This window comes from Pan troglodytes, chromosome 17 (genome assembly GCF_028858775.2).
Source record: "Pan troglodytes isolate AG18354 chromosome 17, NHGRI_mPanTro3-v2.0_pri, whole genome shotgun sequence".
In the NCBI taxonomy this organism is placed as follows: domain Eukaryota; kingdom Metazoa; phylum Chordata; class Mammalia; order Primates; family Hominidae; genus Pan; species Pan troglodytes.
The window spans coordinates 37,774,127-37,794,206 of NC_072415.2; the positions used below are offsets into that span (position 1 = coordinate 37,774,127).

General features: G+C 35.1%; 1 long non-coding RNA gene across 1 annotated transcript; it reads right to left on the reverse strand.

Moving 5' to 3' along the window:
* Positions 1–2,080: 2,080 nt before the first annotated feature.
* LOC134808592 (uncharacterized) lies at positions 2,081–4,527 on the reverse strand. The gene is made up of 3 exons (XR_010151878.1): positions 4,430–4,527; positions 3,038–3,168; positions 2,081–2,327 (listed from the first exon to the last, which is right to left on the reverse strand). It is a non-coding gene; the product is annotated as an uncharacterized LOC134808592 (long non-coding RNA).
* Positions 4,528–20,080: the final 15,553 nt, after the last annotated feature.

The following is a 20,080-nucleotide window of genomic DNA, read 5'->3' on the forward strand; positions in this document are numbered from 1 at the left end:
TTATGTAGTGCCTTATTCACTGTGCAACAATATCAGTCTCTGAAGTGCATCCTATAATTATACCAGCAATAACCATTTCTTTTTGTTTATAAAAATAACAGTGAGTGAAGAGCTGAGATGTAATTTCCTGAAGCAAAGATCTTGAAAATTGATAACATCTTTGTAACTCTTCATGTATCATTTTCAAATTCAGTTCATAAGGTCAATATTTCTGTTTGTTAATGAGTTCTCAACAATGTCAGCCCAGAAAGTGACAGAAAATCACATGTATATCTAATGAATATGTAAAAATATCAAAATATAATGTCAATTCAATTATTCACAGTAATTGAAGGATTAAGATGTCCTATTTCATTGTGTTTTCTGGTTACATGAAACTTGATCCATTTGTGCTAGATGTATGAACCAGTTAACTTACTATGTCTCATTGAGTTACTTACTATGTCACTGAGTAGACATTAACCAACCACAAGTCTTCAATTTAGAAATCAAAATATCCATTGTATGGTCAATATTCTTTGAGAAAATATGACAAAAACAGAAATGTAAAGATTCTACCAAATACCATAAGTATAAAAGAGTAATGGCCCAGAAAAATGATTTTCATTATTTCAAATATAAATTTAACTCAACATTTGATGCAAAAAAGTTTTGGAAAACAACTAGATAATTTTGAATTTATGTAATCTTATTTAAAGAGGTGGTGATAAAAATGCAAATATGAAATTGGCTCTAGCTCTCTTTAGCTAACAGAATAAATCTTAGTTGAATCATTTATCCCCCTTTATACATATTCATATTCTTGCTGTAGCCTGAAAACTCAGAGGTAAAAAAGTAAGGCCTTTAGAGGTATCTAGGACACAATTGGCAAACAGATTAAAAGTCATAATAGTTGGCAAAGTGCCTTCTTCACGTCTCTTTCTCATTGCCTATGCTTATCTCCATATGGTGCCTCTGTTTCAAGCTAGGCACTATCTTGTCTTCCCCAAATGAAGCAGAATCAAATTTATATTTCATTTTAATCTGCTTATTCTAAGAAATTAATGCCACCTGCCCCACATGCAGACTGACATGCCTTCGTTTGGGTGAACTGTTAACATAATATCTGACTTTACCCTTGTCAGATGACATATTTATTTTTTGGTTTTCTTATATAAGAGAGATTATGTTTACTAGAAACTTTTCTACCATCCCTTTATGACAGTTGACTGATATTATGTACATAAATCAAACATTTAAATTAAATTTCATTTTGCAAGAAATTCCTATGCCAGACTCTGGGGATTATGAACCAATTAACCTTTCTTGATTTCTCTTGAATACTTCTTGGTTCCTATTTATATTTCTTAGCACTCCTTTGGTCATAGGTTTAAAAAAATCACCTGAATAGTTTTAAGCAAAGAGTCCAATTTAGTGCAAGGACTTAGAGTTCTCTTTTGTAAGCTATACACAGCAATGGGGTTGGCACTGAGGAATGTCTGAGAAAGAGGCACTGGACTGCCTGCCTTGAAAAACTCAGCTGTCTCCTATCATTTCTGTGTCTCTGTGCAGTTGCTGAGTCTCCAGTTGCAGACCAGCTCTTTTTGTTCAGTTCATAGGATGGAAAATGGCTATTGAATAACTCCATGTTCGTGTTGCCTTCATTAAGAGATGAGCATGACAGAGTTGAAGTCTTGCTTGCAACTACATATTTTCAGAGTCAAACTAGGATCAGCCACATATACTTTGGCCTGAAAGCTGAATCATGTCAGACAAACATAGCTGTTGCTGTGGTAAACCATGTAAATGGTGGGAGGACCTTTGAAAGCAATACAAGATGCCTTGATTTTAACTCTTATATTAATTATATGAAGTTTTGACTTACCAAAGAGATAAATTAGGTTGATCACTTCTATTCATCAATTTTTAGTATCTATCAATGATCAATTAAATATCATTCAAATAAATCTAGAGCTGTATTTAAGGGAAAGTTAGATTTGGCTTTGGCTTGTAATCATGCCTTTTAAATCCTACTGCTTATGATCCAGATATATTAATAATATTTGCCCACTTGGAATCATATTTACTAGCAAGCCAGATAATATATTCATGCATTTTTTATTTTAGAGATAAATAATACTATGCTGCAATATTGCTGAAAATGCAAGTACATAGGTTCACATGTAGTTGTAACTCTAAAATATTAATTGTTGACCCTGGCACTCTTCTCTGATGTAATGTGGTTCATACTCATTAGGTCCAAAGGCAGGCATGATAGATGCATTGCTGAGATCATGGTGCCCACGAAGCCAAGGTCATAGGTGTAAGCTCTGTATGGGCCAGGTTTTCTGTAGAAAAAAAATGAAAAGCCAGCATCTCAAGTCTTATCTCTTTTTTGGATTAACACATACCATTAAACAGGAGGTATAGTGATGGTAATATTAAATAAACCAAACCAAAATGCATGTCCTCCTTATTGTACCTAAGATCAACTTCATATATAAAGGGAATTTATTTATTTAATCAAAAGAATATCTTGGTTCAAGAGCATATTCAGCAAAATCATATACTCTGGCCTTTATGGAAATAGGTCCCTTTACTTTCAACTATTCATCTATAAAATGTATAGGTATGTTGTGAAATAATTGTTTAGTCATCAACATGACCAATATAAATCATAATATGTATTATTCCTGAACCCCTATAGCATGTCCTGAATATTATGATTTTGCTACAATAACTAGCTCTCTGTTTGAATATACTTAATTCCAGTTCTTAGGTTGGAAAAAAAGAAAGAGAGAAAAGGAGGGAGAGAGAGAAATATTGACTATGTTAGAAGAAAAGTAGTCTTGAGGTCCAACATAGTGGCTTTTACTTTGAGAGATTAAACATCTTGTAATTCTAACCTGTTTCGGATGCCCGAAGTCACTAAGCTATGAAACTGACTGATGAATCAATGATTGTTTCAGGAAAAGCAAGCTTCAAGTATTTGGGATTTAAACAAAATGGTATGACACCTCAATGCATATTTTCTAAGAAATTTGAAATTATACTTAACTAAGACTTTCCAAACCCAATAAGTATTTATCAGAACTTGTTGACTTGAAGGCCATGGTATATTAGCAAATGGTGATAATTTTAGGTAGCTTTGATTGAAGAGCTTATTTGAGATCCATGTGAACAGTCTCACTGAAATAACATAAATTAAAGAAAGAAAATATGTTATCAGCCAGTAAATACAGTTTTTCTCTCACAACTGTGAAATAGTGAGATGACTGGCCTGTTTATACTCTTTTCATTCTAACAAATACACGTAGGATAAAATACACCAAATACTATTATGATTCCTCTATTAATACCATTTTCTTTACTTATATCAGTTGTGCTGAAGCACACACATTCACATGCATATGGTCATTCTAAGGTCTGTTTTCCTTCCTGGTTCTGTCGGCTTCCATTTTAGGTCTAGTTTATGCTGCTGTCTCTATCGATGTCTGTCAAACTAGCCAGTAGGTTGTGTCAGTTAACTCCATATTGCCTTCTTAAATGATTCTGAGAGCAATCTGAGTGCCATTTTTGCTTTGACGTACAGATTTCTTTTCAAACCAATGAAGGTTCCGTTACTGCAAGGAATAGATTTCTTTATCAGAATCAGAGTGGTTTATTGTCTCTTTGATACTGCAGGATTTTCTTTCAGAGAACTTTTTCTGTTTTAGCAGGATGTCCCTTTCTTGCCCTAAAGATCAGCTATTTTCTAAACCAGCATCTCCCTTAAAGGGCAATATACTAATTTTAATAATACATTTATTAGATATAACATCATCTCTGTAAGCATTGAAACATCCTATTAATATTAACATACAATGAAATAGTCACACAGCTGTGTTTTCTTTGGTCCTTGACCCCAGGATTTTTGGAACCAGTAATTAATTAAATTAACTAATCAATTAACTAATTTGGTACAAGAGTCTGGAACAGAGTCGTGTCTGCACTGGAAGCAAGTGGAAGATTTTATTTGGGCCCGGCAGACTCCATAGAACTACCACTGTGACTACTCAAGAATGTCAATTGATGATATCTTTCCTTTATTTCAAATTCCTACTCAGCTTTTTATAACCCAAGACATAAAAATCTAAATTCTTTAGCATACTACACAGGTCTGAGTATGATCTGAAACTGCCCCAACTTCCAGCAAACTTCATTCCTTGCTGCTCTACCCTCCAGTGCTTTACTTGACCATTCCCAGAACATGCCTTGAGATCACACCTCGATGTTTTTGTATTATACTGTTCCCTTTGTGAATGTTCCTTTTTTCCCCCTTGGGTTTGGGAAACTTAGCCTTCCACACTCATAGTAAGTATTGCCATGTGTATTAGTCCATTCTCACACTGCTATAAAGATACACCTGAGACTGGGTGATTTATAAAGAAAAGAGGCTTAATTGGCTCACAGTTCTTCAGGCTGTAGAGGCTTCTGCTTCTGGGGAGGCCTCAGGAAACTTCTAGTTATAGAGGAAAGCAAAGGGGAAGCAGACACATGTTCACATGGCTGGAAGGAGAGACAGAGAGAGAGTGAAGGGGGAGGTGCTACATACTTTCACATAACCAGATCTTATGAGAACTCTATCACAAGACAGCATAGGGGGATAGTGATAAACCACTGGAAACCACCCTCATGATACAATCATCTCCCACTAGGCCAACTTCCAACGCTGGGGATTACAATTTGACATGAGATTTGGGTGGGGACATAGAGCCAAACCATATCACCATGACAAGGAGGTAGGCCAGATGAAGTCAGATATTCATTTCAATAGCTCCAGTAGAATTGGGTCCATTCCACTATGGTACTGCCTTGTGTAGTGTCTGGCCACATGACTTATCTCTACATTAGACCAGAAAGTCTTTGAGGGCAGACTACAAGTCTTAATGACCTTTATAGACTTGTGCTTAGCATGGTGCTTGGCACACAACAGAGGTCCAATCAGTCTCTATTGTTCAATGGCTATCTTTCTGGGCTAAAGTACAAGGTGAAATACATTTTCTTTATTCATTATAGTTTCTTATGCAACAAAATTTGTCTCTTAAGAATTAAAAAGCAAGTTATTTTTTCATTTCACATTTAAAGGATTAAACTTAACGAAGCCCTTTTAAGAAGGCTTCACTAAAACTTGCACTCATTGATTTATGTGAATTGCTATATTATTCTGTTGCACTATAAACACAACTGTAATAGTGACAGAAAATAGATCATCAAGGGAAGTCCAGATGTGTTTGGTTTTATGTTTTTAATTTCACTTCTTCTTGACAATAGAAGACAGAGTTGAAGGGATAGACTCAATGCTTAGACTTACACATAATGAGCAACTGCTGTGATAACCATCAGTCAAGGTTAGAAGATCAAAATTAATATCTATATACATTTACATTCTACAAAGGTCTTTTATATACCTTTTCCTTTTTGCCTCTCATAATAGCCTTTTAAATTAAATAGACAAGCAGGCATTGTTATATGCTCATTGTACAGATAAGGATGCGGATGCCATGGTGCATATTCATGAGTAACTGACGATTCTGGGACACAAATGCAGGGCTCCGGGCTGAAAACCTTTCTCTTTCACTACACTGTACAGCATTCTTTATTCTGTGAATCTGACTACCTACAGATTCCTTTTAATAAGTAAAACCATCTATTTCTCACGCACACTTTCATAGCTGATGTATTTTTCTTTCTTATACTGTTTTCCTCTCCCTCCCTTTTGTTTTCTCCAAGACAGAATCTCACTCTGTCACCCAGCCCAGAGTGCAGTGGTGCTATCACAGCTCCCTGCAGCCTCAGTGTCCCAGGCTCAAGCCATTGTCCCACCTCAGCATCCTGAGTAGCTGAGACTTCAGACATGTGTCATCATGTTCTGCTAATTATTTTATTCTATTTTTTGTAGAGACGGGGTCCCACTGTGTTGTCCAGACTGGTCTCAAACTCCTGGGCTCAAGTGATCCTCCTGCCTTGGCTCCCAAAGTGCTGGGATTGGCATTACAGGCTGAGCCACTGTGCCGCCCCTCTCCTCCCTTTTGAATTACTTCAGTTATTTCTGCCTGGGCTCAAAAAAACTTGAGGTAGGAGACTGGCATTTTGTTACGAAAGTAAAACACTCTCAAGTTTTAGAGATATTCTAATTCAAAAGGAAACTTTAGTAATGCCAACTGAATGTGCTGGTAAAAAGATGTGCAAGCAAAATAGTTACATTCATTCATATTCAAAATATGAGTAAACTTCATATGAGGATAGCCAACATCCTCAAATTTCATTTTATTTCTCTTTTCTGGGAACATTAACAGAATTGAAATTGTGGGGTCAACTTTCACATACATTAAAAGCTTGAAATTTTACCAAAACATGCAAAATTTACAACTGAAGTTGAAATTTTGCTATATTAGAGGTAAAAATCCATCTTTATGAACATTTCATTATAATTAAAATAAAGACATTTAAAAGAAAATGTAGCGGTTCAAAATCTGGATCGTAGAATTAGACATGACTAAGTTTTTTTTCCAAACTCTGTAATTTACTATGTGATTTTAGGCAACTTACATATATACTTTTTGAACCTTAGTTTACTCACCGGTAAGACAGGTTGAGGTTTGGATCAAATTAGATAATTTCTGTAAAGCATATCAGTAACAAAAACATGTGCAAAATAAAAGATTGTTATTGTTATGACATTAGGCTAATTTATCCCTTTGTTAGTTTTAATACACCATTTTAGGGTCTCAGGTACCATTGATATGCACCTCTGAATAACATGAAAATAACCTGCACACTCAGTCTTCTAATCTAACTTTCTTTTCTAAATTCTCTTCACTATTTCTCTCAAAGGCCTGTGAGCTGCACAACACAATGGTAGGATTATAAGTGAGCCAAGGATGTAGGAACTACATTTCAAGCTTTCTTCGACATAAATTGAACTAATGGTCAATTATTTTAGGTTCTCAAGAAAATCAATAATTTATTTTTCATTCCAGAAAGATTTTATGCAGCTCCAGATAGTCAGAAAATCATCCGCTATGAATGGTGAGGCAAGTTTTTATTTAATTTTGAAAATACCAAAAATTTTTTTAACTTCTTTAAAAATATAGGCATATGATATGGTTTGAATATGTGTCCCCACACAAATATAATATTAAGTGTAATTTCCAATGCTGCAGGTGGGGTCTGGTGGGAGGTGATTGGATCGTGGGGGTGGTTTCTCATGGCTTAACATCACCCCCCTTTTTGCTGTCCTCACGATAGTGAGTTCTTGTGAGATCTGCTTGTTTGAAAATGTGTGGCACCGCCCCCATCTCTCTCTTCCTTGTGCTCCCGTCATGTGAAGTGCTGGCTCCCCCTTCGCCTTCCACCAAGATCGTAAGTTTTCTGAGGCCTCCGCAGAAGCCAAACAGATGCCAGTATTATGCTTCCTGTACAACCTGCAGAACCGTGAACCAGTTAAACTTGTTTTCTTAATAAATTACCCAGTCTCAGGTATTTCTTTATAGGCAATGTGAGAATGGGCTTATACAGCATACCTTTTGAAAACCACCCACATAGTATTCATAAATTGAATATATAATTTGAATATATTATCCATATTTATAGACCATGTTTGTCCTCATACACTTGTATCATTGTGAATTATAATAGATAATTCTTATCTCTGACATCAACATTTTAAGGTGATAAAATGTTATGGGAAAACAAAATGAACCTTTGGATTATCTTTTTCAATCAAAAGCATTTTTGAGAGCACTGAAATTAAAGCAAGTTTTAAAAGATGCTACTTGTGACTATTAAGTAGGAATTATTAATAATTATACTATACCCTTTCACTCTAGTAAGTTATACTTGATTATGTTCTAGATATTTCCCTTATCTTGAGAAAGTGAAACCTCTACATTTTTTTTAAATCACCTCACTATCAAGTACTGAACAGCACAGTGTTATAGCATCGCTTAATTTCTGTGTGTATAGTCTAGCAGAATTTAAGACAATACACGCCAATTAACTGGTATAGAAACATGCAGGTATATGCAAATTGTGCCTGCTAAATTGGGATATTCTAAGGAAAGCAAAAATATTTTTAGCAAGGAATTCAAATGTTCAAGTGGTATAATATTTACAGTCTAGATAGAAAGAATGCTATCACATTTTAAAAATATATCCCTAGAAGTTTATACAAAGTACCTATCTCTATCTGTCAGGAGAATGTTTGTGGGCCTTCTGGATCAGATGAATTTTCTTTCTTCCTGTGTGTTTTTGGGAATGCATTCTGCATTTCCTGTGTCTTTTATTTCTTGGGCTCCTTCCTCTCAATTTGGCTCTACATGATGGCCTAGTGAGTTTCCCCACGTTTTCTTCCTTGCAGCTACCAAATCAAGCACACATGTTCTTCCATAGATGAACTAATCACTGTGGGTAAACCCTGGGAGTCATAAAAATAACTGCAATTTCAGATAGCTCCTGGGGTCTTGGTGTCCTTAAGAGCTACATTACTTCTATTTCAATCTGTCACTCCCCACTGCACTAATATTCCTGCTGAATCTCTACCTGATTTCTACAATGCACTAGAAACACACGAAAGGAGAAACAGCAAAACAAAATCCCCCAAACCTCCTACATGACCTTTATAGTAGAAATGGAGGGGGTGGTTTTTATCCAGCACTGCAGACACATTGAAAGTGAGTGTAAAATGGCCTGATGTCGAACTTTCCCATGCTGTTATTTAGGCATCACTGCTTTCATTCACCTCCACACTCTTCCTGTGCATTGCAGATGTGGCCCTTGAGCTCACCTCTTTTCACATAGCCTCATTCCCAATAAGTCAAGGACTTCTTTGTCTAGTCATTCCCTAGACAAAGACTTCCTTCCTGGGAGTTCTTATACTATGTGGTTTAATTTTGTTTTTACTATACTGCAACATTAAATGGCTAAGTTACCAAAGTTAAAAACAGATTAATAAGCATGCACTATGGTGTGCCTCTCAGGACCTTCTGGAAAACTGAAAAATGTGCTTTCCCATTTCTGATAGTACTGCTGGCAGATGGCCCTCAGTTGTCAGCCCTCTTCTAGGGTTGCCTCCCAAGGCTAAAACCTTCCTAGGGCTGCACACATCCAGTGGCATATCTATACTGGGCTATATAGGCGTGTCTGCAACCCCACCCTTGGGCTTCAATTTGGGACCACCCTGAAGGACCAATATAGTTTTCTAGTTTCCTCAGGTATCAGTTGAGAACCTTTGTTGACACTTCATGGCAGCCCAACTTCTCCCTCTACCTAATCTGGCTTCTTTCCCTTTCTTTCCACAAACATAAATCCTTAAATTACTCATGATAAACTTTCTGCACACTAATCTCAATCTCAGTATGCTTCCTTTGGAGCCCATCCTGGGACAGGTTCTTAATTAGTGTTCCTCCATATGGTTACCAACTGTCTAAATCAGATGAGACCCCAACAATACTTTTAGGCAAATCCAGACTCGCTCTTCTCTTGGGTAATCCTGCATGGCGGGTTCAGTTGCTCAGACTGTGGTCTTGGGTATATTGGTGTGGGAGCCAGGCAGTATTTTCAAAAGATCCCTAGAAATTCTAATATGTAGTAAGTTTAGGGATCACTGGCCAATAAGCTCAATCATTATCCATCAAGTCCTTCCACCTTCCTGGATGCCTCTTATTGTAAAGAACCCTTGCCAACTCTTTGGAGCTTTTTCTTGTGCTTTATTTGGACAATAGTTTTGTTTTATGCTCATTTGAGGAGCCATGTTTTTTCCACCCTGAGACTAATGAGTGACTTCAGTCTCCTTGGCTCCCATTATAGTTCCTCCATTCTTCAAGGTCACTACATGATTTATTCACATATTGCATCTTTCCTAGAGGACTAGTCACATGAGAAATAAGGTTTGACAATAGACGAATCAATTTAACATGCAAAAACAGTAAAGGACAGTATCCTTCAAAGGACAAAATAGCAGTTTGTCACACCATTTAATAATTTTGTCTCACCATTAAGAAGTCATAATTACAATAAATTATTGCAACTGCAAGAAAAACAAAATCAACAAGCAGACATATCCTGGAACAAAAGAACAAATGAATAGCTCCATCTCTGACCTGTTTCTCTGGGTTGTGCCGTCAGTACATTCTGAGATAGCTAAGTATTGGCTTTTAGTTTGTAGGAGAGATACGTAGCTGAGGTTTCAATCTAAGTAGCACCTTTTTTTTTTTTTTTTTTTTTTTTTTTTTTTTTTTTTTTGAGAAGGAGTCTCGCTCTGTCACCCAGGCTGGAGTGCAGTGGTGCTGTCTTGGCTCACTGCAAATTCTGCCTCCCGGGTTCACGCCATTCTCCTGCCTCAGCCTCCCGAGCAGCTGGGACTACAGGCACCTGCCACCATGCCCAGCTAATTTTTTGTGTTTTTAGTAGAGACGGGGTTTCACCGTGTTAGCCAGGATGGTCTTGATCTCCTGACCTCGTGATCCGCCCGCCTCGGCCTCCTAAAGTGCTGGGATTACAGGTGTGAGCCACCGCACCTGGCCAAGTCACACCTTTTTTATGATACATATGCCATTTTTCCAAGTTATTGATTTAATATTTAAAACCTAACATTTATACAGCCTTTTCCAGTTTATAAAATACCTTCACATCAATGGTCTCATTTCACATTCTTCAGTTGTGCTAAATGATTTCATAAACTTGATGATACTGGTATTAAGTTCTTATAAAGAATGTGATTCTGATTAATGAAAGCAATTTGATATATTTGCTTCTATGCCCTGTATATCCAGTTATTAAAGTTTAATGTTGCATGATGACCTAATTTCTGAAAGATTCCTATACATGCAGCCAAAGGGTTTAAGAGGAATGATACTATTAAGAAGGGAAATATTAGAAAGTAGATATAGAATTAGGTGAGCCAGGCTAAAATAGATGGTTCTGCTAACATAGCTGAGTTATTAAATCTGCACTTTTTATGCCAAAGTCCACAAGGAAAATCTCCAGAGTAATAAAGTTTGATCTCTTTAGGATCTATCACTTCCAGGCAATTTAATCGATTTTCAGAATTTCTGTGTTTCCAAGTTTCCTGGATGTACTTGGATATTCTTCCAGAGCTGGCAATTAAGGAAACAAAGTTAACAGGTGCTGAAGCATTCTGGAAACTGGGACCAGAAATCAAGTACAATTCTACTTCCATAAACTTGACTATAAGGGCCAAATAAATTATATAAAACATATTTAATGCTGCTTTTAATAATGGTAAAAAGTTCAAAACCTGGAATGCAGAAAACTTAGATTTTTTATTTTTTATGAGGTAGGATAAACTCTCTTACCCACATAAGTGTGTATACTGGAAGGGCAAAAAGAATATGTATGTTAGAATTACAAAGTTCTTATGGAAGTTCTGTCTGAAGCCTTTTCAAATAATGTTTGAAAAAATATGAGAATAACCTGAAACTTAAAAAGCTTTTTGAGAGTGAAACATTTTCTTTCTTTGTAAATTATAAAAGGCTATAGTGTAACAATTATAGGTAGGTAGATAAACATGAACATGTCTTCCTAATAATAGATAACAATAGCTAACTTGTAATGGTGTGGTTACAATGCTCCAGGTGTCCCCTATTCCACAGACAAGGACACAGAGAGAATGAACAAATTCTCTGAAGTTATGCAGCCATTAAAGGGCACAGGTGGGATTTGAACCTAGGGAGAATCATACCAGTCTGTACCTCTGGCCATGTTTAATTTCTTCTCAAGGCACTTGAGGATGTTGCAGTGCTCTGGAAGGCCAAGAGTTAGTATATTAGAAAAACAAATGTTTTTTATCTAAGCTATGTTGCATAAAGAAACAGAAGAAAAGATTCATCTTTCTTAGTGGAGAAGAAAATGAGTTTCTGCTAGCAGACTACATGTTCCCCCAGAGCCTGGAAATGTTACTTTGATTTCCAAAATTGTTCAGCTTACAACTGGAAAATGAAACATGTCGGCCAGAGATGGTAGGTAGGTCTTGTTTTGTGTATGAACGAGATTGTCCATAGTGGCTGTGTGAGTGCGCCTGGCAGCTTTCTAGGCCCTGGAGAGACTGATGAGTAAGAACGCTAGGAATGTGTCAGTCTTGGTGCAAGCAGTCAAGGCACTTAGTGAGTATAATAAACCATTATGTTTTCTAAAAGTTTCCTCTTGTCCTGAGGTCTCCCATTCATCTCCTTCCCCACCACACACCCACACTTCTATGCTTGTGTTTCACAGGGTATTATGGTTCCTTGTAAATTATGTGATTCATTCGTAGAGTTTAGAATGAACTAAATTAAAGATTTAATTTAGGTATATAAATATTTGACTGTCTGAACACCCCAAAATGGCGATCCTATGTGGTTCAACTAATACACACGTGGTACTATGCAAAAGAGCCACTCTTTCTTTTATTCACTCAGCCCTCTGTCTTTTCACTCAGTGTCTTCTAGAGATAAGTAAGTGTGAGCTCTGGAGCTAGACAGTTGGGCTTAATAAATCATGGCTCTGCCACTGACTAGCTCAGTGTCAGTGGACAAGCCACATAACTTCTCCTAATAGAGCTTCTCCATCTCAAGAAATCAGGAAAAATAAAAGTGACCTTATATACCTTAATATGTATTTCATAGACTCAGACACTCTGATGCTAGTGCTAGACACTCTGATGTTACCAAAAAGCATCAACGTAAAGTTTTCACACAACTACAGCACCTTGCTGGGGTAACGCTATTAACTGTGTGCAGCTTCTTGATCTTAGAATTGTTAAAATGTGAGAAGTAATGATGAGTCTATAAGACGTGATGAAGTAATTACTATAAATATTAAATGAATTAATATGCCAAGTCCACAGCCCAGTATCTATGCACCTGGAAAGAACTCAGCGTTAATAAAATCCATCCATGTTGTTGGATGGGTTTCTGTGCAGTGGTTTACACAAGACTGGCAATAGTTTTGGTTCAACGCAGTCTCTGAGGCCATGTTTTCTACAACCACAAAAGAGGTCCACTTTAATTTATATTGTTCACATGAGGCCTGAAGAGATGAGGCTTTGATTTAGTTTTATTTATTCCAAAGGTTGCAGAGTTACTAGTGCAGTGGTATGAAACTAGGTATTCCAGGTGAAAAAACTGTGGGACAAAAGGAAAACATTTCCGTCAGTCTGTGGTGGTTGATGCTTTTTTAGATACCTAAAGATTAAGATGGAGATAAAACAGGAAGAAAATGAAAAAAAAATTATTAAAATAGTCTCAGCCTCTGAATATAAAAGCCATTTAAAATGAAAATAAAAATATTCTCATTCAATAATCTTTTGCTGCTGACCATGGATGTTAATAGAATGTCTTTACCATATATAATAAAAAACTATTAGAAAAAAGCAGCAAACTCTAAAATTTCACTATGCAAACTACCTTTCTCACAAAGTAGAAACTAGAAAAATAAGCTGTCACTGATAAATATATATGTATTAACCTACAAGATAAAGGTCAACATTCTTAAACTTGCAGTTTTTTATTCAACGTTCCTTAGTTGCAGAGAAAGATCAAGTAAATTACTGTAGAAGCTGACATCCATTTCATAATTAAGTTAGCCATTAATTCCTGAATTCCTGAATATATAAATACTTTTTTTGAATTACTCTTGAGGTCAGCATGTCCAAAGTTTAAAACCTGATTAAATGAATCTAATGTATCAAATATATGTTGGCTTACAGTAACAGAATACCTCAAAGGATGTCTGTCTCCCATCATGTTTCTGATTCACAAAGATATTCTAATCAACAGGCTTCACCTCTTCTCCTCCTTCTGCCTCCTCATCCAAGAGTGGGCACTTAAAATATCAGGTCAGGTGTGGTGGCTCATGTTGCGTGTAATCCCAGTGATTTGAGAGGCTGAAGTGGAGTATCACTTCAGGCTAGGAGTTCAAGACCAGCTTTGGCAACATAGTGAGACCTCCTTTCTAAAAAAAAAAAAAAAAAAAAAAAAAAAGCCAGGCACACCCTAGTCCCAGCTACTCAGGAGCCTGAGGTATGAGGATGTCTTGAGCCCAAGAAGTTTGAGGCTGCAGTGAGCTATGATCATGCCACTGCACTCCAGATTGGGTGCCACAGCAAGACCCTGTCTAAAAAACTGTAATTCTCATGTAGACTTAGTTTTTGCTAAAACAATCATAAAAAATATATTCTCAGATTTTAAGTTGTACCTATCGTTAGCACATCCATTTGTTGTACTAGAAATTGAAGGTATTGGAATTGCTTTAAATATACAAATAATCTCTCTCAAACTTGTTTTAGCTGCTGTAGCATCATCTCTTTTTCCACCCACCCAGTGCTTAACTAGGCTGGCTAAGAAGCAGAAAAAATGGTGATGTGTAAGTTCTTACTACAAACCTTACAGAAGTACTGATGATCAATGAAAAAGCAAGACCCGTAAGACTGAATTTGCTGCATGAAAAAAAAGAGAAGTGCTCTTGCTTTCTCCCCTCTGAGTCCTTTCATAATGGGGGTCAATCAACTGATATTTTCCAGGAAGGAAGTTTTTTTTTTTTTTTTTTTTTTTGCTGTTTGCTTGTTGTTGCTAAGGATATGGTGATAATAACTGTCAGGTAGTTTATATTTGTATGATCTCAACGTCATCTTGTATGAGTCAAAAAAGTGACAGTTCAGGATCACATGAACTCTAAGGTCTTCCAGTTTTCCTTATGAGTTAGTCTTCCAACTTTTCCTTTGAATATGAAAATGATACTTTCTCCCCCCAGTGAGGAAAAACTTTTAAATCAAAACATAAAGCTACAATGCGGTAAACATGAGAGGGAAAAGGAGCCTGGTTGTGGAATGTCTCTTCTTTTTAATACCATCAGGGTCCATTAACACGCTGGTGACCTGGAGATACCCTGAAGAGCTGTGGGAACAACCAGTGAGAGCCTAGTTTATTGAGGTCACAACCCAAAATGCAGGATTGTTATTGGCTTAAAAGGAGGTAAACTGCAAAAATCAAATCATTGTCTGGACTGATGTTTTACCAATCCACTGTTACAGTGTCTGTTTGAAAATGGCATTGAAATGAAAGTTTTAGGACATACATGTTGTTTAAAATGTAGAAGGAAAAATTATTCAAGTTATTAACAATGAAGAGATGGACATGCTACATCAGACTAAAATCACACACATATTTGGCTAAACAAACAAAAAATCAGCAAAAGAAAGCAGGTATGGCTATATTAATATGGAATAATGTGGAATTTAGAACTGAAGGTACTGAAAGTTACTGAGCAAGGACTGGTAAAAGTTACAATCCAAGTTTTAAGCACATATCATCATGGTCTGGAAATACATCCAAAAAGCTCATGGGAAATGTTAATAAATCCCTTTCAAGAACTGATAAACCAGATGGAAGTAAAACACTAGTATTTGAAAAACAAATTAATAGGCTTGGAGAAATGTGTACCCAATAACCAAATGAATAAATATTCTGTATCGATAAATATAAAGCTGGTTCTTTTAACAGAATAATAATATTTGACTACCCTGATGAAGAAAAAAGTAAAAAAGAAAAAAGGGAGAAAGAAAACATAACCTAAGGTATGATACAGATTTTATGAAGATAATACTGTATGGAATTTTCTAGTGATACATTTTTTAAAAGCTAGATTCTGCAAGAGACTTTTCAGGAAAATGTAAATTGTGAAACTTCTTCAAAAATAAGTGCAATATCTGAATTATACCCATTCCTACTGAAGAAAACCTATCCCCAAAATGGTAAAATTTTAGGAGAATTTGAGCATTTTTAATGGAGAGTTCATTGTGATGTATATAATCCAGAGCATAGGAAAAATGGCAATCTTCCTAATTACTTACTGTAGGCTAGCATAAGCCTGAGACTAACATTGAGCAAAATATTGAAAAAACAAAGTATAAGATAACCACATATAACTTAAAATTCCTAAGTAATATAGCAGCAAATAAAATATATCAACCCATTAAAAGAATAACATTATGACCAAGTAGGTTTATTCCAGGAAAGTTCAATTCAATATTAGAAAATCTAATGGCATTAATGATGTAATTCACTCTTATTAATGGGCTAATACACAATCATCTATGTAGATGAAGAAAGTGTTATAAAATTCAACATGTACATACAAAATCTCAAGGTAAGTGAAGTATAAACTTGTATCTATACTAAATGCTATGCATAATCATGAAACATACAAAGCCTTCCTATTATAGTCAGGAATAATAAAACAATGCTTGTAATGATCACTGCTACTAATGGTACAGAAAAAAAAAATACTATTCATCTTGGAAAAGGGAAAAAACTGTCATTAATTGCAGTTATGATTGTTTGTCAGGAAAATCCAAGAGAATCGCCAAAAAGCTATTAAAAGTAATACAACAGTAAAATAAGACAGTAACAGGAGAAATAAAAGTTGATAAATCTCCAACAGAGCAGTAAAGTATCACTAGAAAAAATGCTATGAAAAGTAGAGCCCACTCATAATAGCAATGAAAATTATTAGAGTGTAATAAAATGAGATGTTTAGTGAAATTCCATGAAAGTATATACAATGTGAAAAGTGAGAATATTATAGTATTGGATAGAATAGTAAATGAAACTGTTAGCTTTTCACAATTCAATCAAATTTTGAATAAAATTTGTTATGGAACTTCACAAAATAATTCTACAATTTATGCACAAGAGAAAATGTGAAAAAAAGAACGTAAGAAATTTTAAGTGGCTTGTTCAGAACTGATAATTTAGTGTAAAAATTGAGTATTGTACAGGAATTTAAAGGTCAATGGAATAGAAGATCCGGAAACAAACACATGCTTATATGACAACTGTGATGTAAGTATGTGATATATGTGATGTAAGTATATGTGATATAAGTGTATATGATGTAAATATATGTGATATAAGTATGTGATGTAAGTATATGTGATATAAGTATATGTGATGTAAGTATATGTGATATAAGTGTATATGATGTAAGTATATGTGATATAAGTATGTGATGTAAGTATATGTGATATAAGTATATGTGATATAAGTGTATGTGATATGTGTGTATATGGTAAAGAATGCATTCCACATGGTTGGGTTTATATTGAAGTTTTTAACAAGCCGTGTTTGGAAAACAGATATAAGTGATATAACTGTATGTGATACAAGTATGTAGACGGTAAAGAATGCATTCCACATGGTTGGGTTTATATTGAAGTTTTTAACAAGTGGTGTTTGGAAAACAGATATAAGTGATATAACTTTGATATAAGTGTGTATATGGTAAAGAATGCATTCCACATGGTTGGGTTTATATTGAAGTTTTTAACAAGTGGTGTTTGGAAAAAAGATATAAGTGATATAAGTGTATGTGATATAAGTGTGTATATGGCAAAGAATGCATTCCACATGGTTGGGTTTAGACTGAAGTTTTTAACAAGTAGTGTTTGGAAAACAGACCTTTATCTAGAAATGTTTTAGAAAGTTAGATTTCTGCATCACACAAAATCATTTCTAGGTGGATTAAAGAGATAAATGCAAAATAATGGGAAGAGAACAATATGGAATACTAATCTTATAGTTTAAAGGTGTTAAGATCTTCTCAAAAATCTAGTCAAACATAGTGAGAACCACATAAAAATGAAACTTGCTATACATTTCTGTAAGAAAATTTACTAGATTAGCAAAAGATCATGAAAAAATGCATATAAGCTCTAATTAGAAAAACACAAATAACTCAACAGGGAAAATAAAATACGTAATTCAAAGAAACACAAATGGCTAATGAGCATAAGAAAAAATCTCCAATCCCCTCATTAGTAATCAGAAAAGTCTAATTGTTAACATGAGGTATCTTTTGTTGCCTATCATAATGGCAAAACTTTTAAATGTGTGTGATGTCCAGGACTGTTGAGGATGAGTGTAAATATATTTTTGTACACAGGCTGGTAGGAGTGTACATTGGCATAGTTTTTAGAGAAATTTGGCAACGTCTTACTAAAATTTAAACTACACATACTTTTATCATTGAAAATAACCATTTCAAAGGGGTACTAACACTCTGTATGCATGTTTTTTTATTAGCAATATTGCAGAAGAGATCCAAATTACCAGGAATGGCCTAGAAAAACATGTTTCTGGATGGGATCCATAAACCATGTTGATAAATGTATAGTTTTCAGGTTTTAGTACGTCACATGGTTACAGTCATTTTACAGAATACTTAAAACTAGTATTGTGGCCTGACTCAAAAGCTAACTTCCAAAGAAAAAAGAAGGCGGCCCTGGCTAGATTGTCTTACATTTTGTGGTTACTATTTTGAGCTGCACAAAATCCTTTTGCCAGAGGAGGAAGTTACTGGCTTTTAGAAAGCCTTGTCTTCTTTCAGCTAAAAGGCACTTTTAAGCATGCTAAAACATTTATAATTTCAGCCATATTTAATTAACTTATCTCCCATTCTTTAATCCAGCAATTCCATCTCCAAGACTCTACTAGTACTAGAGAAATATTCCCATGCAAAGAGACATGCACAAGGATGTTTACTGTGGCATTGTTTTTAATAGCAAAAAAATTGGGAACAACAAATTAATTAGGAAATGGTTCAATAAAACTTATGTTCATATTATGGAATAATATGTAGCAGTTAAAAAGAAAGAGGTAGGTGTACATATATACTAATATGGAAAAATTACCAAGATACACTCTTAGTGAAAAAAAGGCAACTTACAGAATAATACATAATGTACAATCTCATTTTCATAAAAACAAAAGAAAATCATTATGGACATGTGTGTGTAAAAATGCTTTTTGGAAGGACTAGAAACTAGATCAACCAGCTAAACAGAAGTTCCTTCTGTAGCATGGCAGCGGGTTTCCATTTTTTATTAGTTTCCTAGTTTTTTTAATATAAAAAGAATGTTTTTACAAAGAAAATAGTTATGCCTACAAAAATTAATATTTATATTTATTGTGTATATATAAAACCTTACAAACACTTAAAGTTTATATATATACACACTAGATATGGCCTGTGAATTGTACATCAACCATAAGAAAATCATTTAAACAGTGTTTATCTAAATGGTGTAAACATTAAGTGTTATGATGTGTGAATCTGAAAATATAGTTTCATTTGGATGTACAACAGCATGGAGGCACAGTCTAAGAATCAATTTTAGAAAAGACTATTCCAATTAGCAAATTTAGTAAGTTTCATTATGGAAATTCCCAGAGGCAAGCTCTGGCATTTAATGATTAGAAAAGTAACAAGAAAGTATTGCCTACAAAGTGAATCAATAGAAAAGTAAATTTCACTGTCTAATATAAAATAACCTTTATGTTAAGCAAAAAATATAGTTAGAGGAGGTATATTATATCAGTGTTTTCAATGTGTACAGTATAAGACTATATGGTGTGATGATTAAGAAACAAACAGATAAATACAAGTGGAGAATTCCTTTGCCTCTTAAAATTCAGAATGAATCATAGTAAGATACATAAACAATTTTACAAAATGTAGCAAGATTGTTTCCTTTTGTTGCCCTCTGCAACCATTACTATATCAAACTGAAGCAAATGATCAAGTCAATGGATAAAGACCAGTCAAATCTAAGTGTGTTTCACTAAGTACATAAAACGATGGCTTCAATGAATTGCACAAGAATTCCAGGTGTCCACTGCAGTTTCCAGTTTCAGTCCTATAACCCACTTTACTGAAGTTTCCCTTATGGTGGTGACTCTAATGGGAAAGGCCTGTCAGTCAACAGAACAATTAACTTGAGCAGAAACAAATTAAAACATGAGTTATATTAAGAATTAACACTGAAGTTCACTGAAGGTAAAGGATGTGATTTTTCTATCACCACCAGTAGGGTCTATTCCTGAATCACTTGATGTTTTTCTTCTATGATGATGGGAAGGTCCAAAATGATTCTCTCTGCTGCACACCGTACATGGTTGCCATGCTACGCGTTTCAATGGTGAATAGTGCAAGAACAAATACATACTTTTTGTACTGTTGTTCTCCAGTACTTGGGATTTTTGCAACATTCAAAGCAGCTCAAGTA